This window comes from Priapulus caudatus, unplaced genomic scaffold (genome assembly GCF_000485595.1).
Source record: "Priapulus caudatus unplaced genomic scaffold, Priapulus_caudatus-5.0.1 Scaffold1152, whole genome shotgun sequence".
NCBI classification, from domain to species: Eukaryota; Metazoa; Priapulida; class Priapulimorpha; order Priapulimorphida; family Priapulidae; genus Priapulus; species Priapulus caudatus.
Window position 1 is genome coordinate 51,356 of NW_014578213.1, and position 5,214 is coordinate 56,569.

Sequence of the window (5,214 nt, forward strand, 5' to 3'; positions counted from 1 at the left end):
CTAGAGCACTCGGAGAGCACAGACCTCTGCCAAGGCAGCTGAATTCTCTCAATGCGGAATTTTTTATTAATTAAATAATTAATTGGATCCGGATTAGTGCGAGCGTGCAGGTGGGGGAGGACTGGAGTGCAACCAAAGATCATATACAATTGTATACATATATACATCATATACATTGTATATGATCTTTGGTGCAACCAACACTCAAACCAGAGCACTGCTCAAACATTCGTTGGTGAAAACATAACCTCCGCCACGCCCCTGGCGGAGGTAATAATAGGCGGAAAATTTCTGACTGGTGGTAAATACATTTCGTGTTTAATTACCATCATTTTATTATTGAAACGTTCCAAGTGCCTGTGGATGTGTGCAATCACCATAGGCAAAGTCAATCACATGCAAGCGCCCGCCTGTAAAAAGAAGCCGGCTTCAGAAGAGCCTTTCAAGCCAGTTTGATCTATACTGATGCCTGGTGCAGCCAAACTAGTGACGTCATGGGAAACGATAGATCTATGACGAATACACAACTCGAAACAAGAATCGAAAGTCGCTGATCTACTATTACTATTAGTATACAAGCTACAGCCTACTAATAATATTATACTATATTATAGTATATGTAGTTAGTTAGAAAACATTGCTAGGATCTTACCTACAGGCTGTATTCAAAAATCGGTAAGTAAATCATTACCGGCGATGACAGTGAATGAGTGACAGTAGACGAGTTACTCCGAGTTTCCTCTCACCGACGATTTTGGTGGATTTGGTGTGGTCATTGGTCAGAGGAAACTCGTACCAAGTATTGCTCGTAGGGTCTATGTCCCCCAGGGTACTGCCGGAACGTACCCTGGGTACCGTCCGGTATACCGGAACGTACCCTGGTAAGTATCTAGCTGATATGGTTAGGGATATGGTTAGAGTTAGGGAGTAGGCGTAGGCGACTCCCTAGACTCGTTAGTGGAGTAGGCGAGGTATGGTCCGGCATATTAGATTGTAGTATTTAGTGCCAGGGTACATTCCGGTATACCGGACCGTATCCAGGGTACGTTCCGGCAGTATCCTGGGGGACATAGACCCCATCAGCCCAAGTATTACTTAGTCATTAAGCCAGAGTATCGAGTATCTTATATCTTTACTAGTCTAGACATTCAGCATGAATTTCATGAGATTATCATATTACAACATGTCAGACTAGGACTCAAGAGTCAATGTAATGTTTATAATTATATTTCATTTGATAAGAGTATTTATTAGCTCATCTGACGAGAGGTCAGGATGCCAGCTATGCTAGAAGTCGCAGCGAAGTCCAGGTCCGTGCGTCCGGCCGTCCGTCCGTCAACAGATTGGCACACAAATCTTAACCGCTGACGTACGCGTGTACCGGATTATTTCGGGACGTCGGGGCGGCATCGTCAAAACTAGTTGGGATGTCGATGAGTGGGGTCCAAAGCGGTTCACAAGGTCAGAGGATGTAAAAAGAACGGGAACATTTCCCTCCTTAACTTTAAGGATAGGGAGGCGAAATGCAGAATTGCAGCACCAAATCTTAAACGGCTTCGACCCTAGGCTGTGTGGTCAGTCGGTGTTATAGCACATGGTATGAAAATTACCATCAGCGTGTGCCGAAATTGGAGGGTCACACGGTCAAAGGTCAACTCGGGGTCACAGCGGCAGAATTTAGCAGCATTTTTCTGAGCACATGCGTCTGCACGGGACAATTGAAAAACTTTTTTGATTTCAGCGCTGCAGCTAGCGTTTTTTATTGGCTTTATTGAAAGCGACATGAAAAATCTACTTTCTTGCTGACATGCGAACATAGCAGTAAGCCTGCTCAGAGTAACCGCTTTTGACCCTCAAGAGCGAGGGTTAACATGGGATTTGTTTACTGTTCTGTTAGGAAAGAAAATGACTGCCGAGTTTTGCCTAGTAGAATCCTATACATGCCTGGATGTATGAGGCCTCGGTGTCGCACAGTGAAATTTCAAAAAGCATAAATTTGGTTGAAGAAGCGTTTATGCTCCTTTAAATCGGTATAATTCTATTGGCCATTCTGTACTGTCAGTATGTTACATGTAACGTATGCCACGCCAGCTGGGCCACTGCCCAGTGCATGTGGCTGGTGGTTACTGCTGTTCAGTTTGTTGCCTGCGTTAATCTGCGTGTTACAGGTGGCCAGCTGCTCTTATTGCCAGTACGTAGGCTTGCGGTAGGCTAAATGGGCATGAGTGCTTACCTATTAAAATGTCTTTTTGCAAATTAGTTGCTTGCTACTACGTACGCATGGGAGCTTCCATCTTTAATCTGAAGACACTTAAAACGTACGCGCCATCTCGTTGGCAACTTTCATAACGATGCCCAACGAAAATTCCTTTTTGAGCAATGCCGTTCCTGTGCTTCCTTTGCATTCCACTGCTTTCGGCTGTGTTGTGAACACATTTGGCGGTACTAACGAGCGGTTTACTGAGGAATTCCACCCACTCCACCACAGAGGGCACCGCGAGTAGACGCTTAGATGCAGCGCGTGTCGCTCCGCAGTCCGGACTTGTTAGTTTTGTAGATCGTCTCGTTCTACTTAACCTGGGTTAAGCGTCCTTAACAAGCGCGGTTTTTATCATGTAAAAGCCATTCCCTTCAAAAAACTAAAAACCCACGACTGGAAAGTACCCTACTCAGTACTAGTAGTAGCAGGCAGCTAAGATAATATAGGATCCTGATATTATCTCTACTCCTGGAGTAGTCGATTGAGTACCTATTACAGACCTCCACTACAGTACAGCTCTAATAGTAATAGTAGTAATACTATAAAATTAATAAAACCAAATATACTTGTTCATATAATACTAATAGTCTTAGAATAGAAAAAAACAATACTTATTGGCAATAGTAAAATGAAAAATATTGCTATATTAATAATGCTGCAGGAACTTTTTTTGTTATAAAAACAATATTAAATTATTCTTCTTTATACTTAAATTTTTATTATTATTTAGGTATATTATTATTATTGCTTCAATAAATCTCCAACAGAACTTTCATGGCGATTAAGAAATTGAAAAACTTAGCGATGCTGCGGCCTTCGATTAACATTAGCCACAAGTGTACCCTCCTCACTTTCTTCACTAGCGCTGGCCCCGTGCAAGAAACGTCATATAAGCAGACGTTCCTATGCGAGTCCAAACCTTCTAGCCTATCATAAGCGATGTTAACAAAACATTACCCAATATCCTTCCTCAACTTCGGAATGAGTCCTCGTACCGCTGTCTCTGTACAGCCATTACTTAGAACATATGCGTGCTAATTCCAAGTATGTAATTACGTGCTCAGGGCAGAATATTGAACAAGGTGGGGGCCATTACCCTGTGCTGAACTTCTGATGGGGGGCATGATTTTTCCCGCAACTCTCGCCATGTCTTGTATTAGTTCTCGGCGCGGCATGCCATACTTAATGCAAGGGTGGAGTTTGCCAACATTCAAAAGACGGAAACTCCTTTCCAAATTATCTGATAAATCACTGGGAATACGACCCGGCATAATCACCAGTTAGAAGTGTGGCCATATGTGAGCATACACTAGCATCATTGTTAACACGTTATATGCAAATGTGGGAATACGCATTGTCCCTTTTTTCTGTGTTTAATTACGAAATTTAACCGTTTGAGTGTGTTTTCAAGCTACTGCGGTTTATTAGGTGTGGAACGGCTGTCAGGCCTCACTACGACATGAACACGGCGTCGTCTGAGTCTGGACGGGCGTACCATAGCCTTAGATTAAACCGAGTTTCTAAAACTCGGTCCCTGCCTTTGCACAACACCCTCACCCTGCTTCTCCCCATATTAGAAATATGCTTCACCAGAGTTGGTGGCCCTCATACTAAACAATAATCAGAACTGCTTCTAATTTACCTTGTCATTTAGCATAAAGCCTTTAGGAGATGGGCTTCAATGTTAGCAGAGTAGAAATAGTTGGGCTAAAAAAGGATTATCTTTCACTATTTTTAGCAAATAATTAACAAGATAATAAATGTCGCACGGGCTGCATAAACTGACAGAGGAGTGTTATCCTCCGTCAATGCCACCGGAGTGTTAATCCTAAAGGCCTGTTGGCCACGAAGAAATAGTACTGGGCGGGCTAATGAGGCTATGAACTTAGGCTTAGCAGGGCCGGGGAGTGCTGCAATGATTCCAATGCTGGCTTCCCTGGCACTATTGGCCATCGAGTAGGCTAGTGTCACGGTCGGGCCACCGCCAACGGGCTATCTACAGGTGGGAGCTTTAGGTCCTGGCATCATGCCACCTCCCAATACAGGTTACTTGAAATCTCAAATCTCCCCGCCTCCACTTCCGGCAATAGTGAGTGAGTTATATAACTATCAGGAGTAAAGGGATAATATAGCGCATCCTATATATAGCGATCTTTAGAGATTAGCGATTTAGATATTATTAGCGTTAGATACTTAGGGTTCCTAGATATTAGATTGTATATATTAGCGTTAGGCATGACTTAGAGCTTAGCGGATTATAGATTATTTAGGATCCCGTATTATCTATCTTGACTCCTGACTAATGATATTGCCAATAGCACAGATTTGCAGATTTCATAGTCTATGATAATGATTATTATAGAAAAGATATATCCACTTTAATATTTAATTATCCTGGCCGCCCCATTAATCGGCCATTTGCTTTTTATTTCAGTCTTTACCAGGCGACTTACGACCGCCAGGTTAAAAATTGATCGCGACAAGCTTTGATGTTATGTCCGATAAGTTATTGGATAGGTATCAAAGACTATTCGTGGAAATACACATCAACCGCTAGAACTTCATCGATCGAATTCAATTGTATGAAAATGATGCATAAGCTGGATATACTGATAATTAATTACAATCTGTTTTCAGGTGGTTGGCTGGCGCCTGCTGTCCATCTTTTGTGGCCCCTGGGTGTCCCCGATCAACAGCTTTTTTGGCTTTTTTGTAACTGAAGGCTCCCTTCAGGAAAAGACTTTCCTTTTTTTTGCATCACAGAAGCAAGCATCAGAGTCATGTGAGTGCGGCTGAATCAATACATGTGGATATTTTTTATGGCATTGTATTTGCTTTGCCTTGACGTTACCTGTGAACTTATTGGGCATCCAAGTCCAATGGGGCTGCATGATCCACTTTTACTTTAGTAAACCAAACTTCAATAAGCTTTACCTTATAAGTGAAGGCGTGGC

General features: G+C 42.7%; 1 protein-coding gene across 1 annotated transcript in view; it reads left to right on the plus strand.

Annotated features, from left to right (window-relative positions):
• Positions 1–458: 458 nt before the first annotated feature.
• The window catches only part of LOC106815588 (gamma-secretase subunit PEN-2-like), an 8,336-nt gene continuing 3,580 nt past the window's right edge, over positions 459–5,214 (plus strand). Inside the window, exon 1 of the mRNA XM_014820066.1 lies at positions 459–675. The gene's annotated coding sequence lies outside the window, so the exon portion shown is untranslated. The remainder of the gene's footprint in view (positions 676–5,214) is intronic.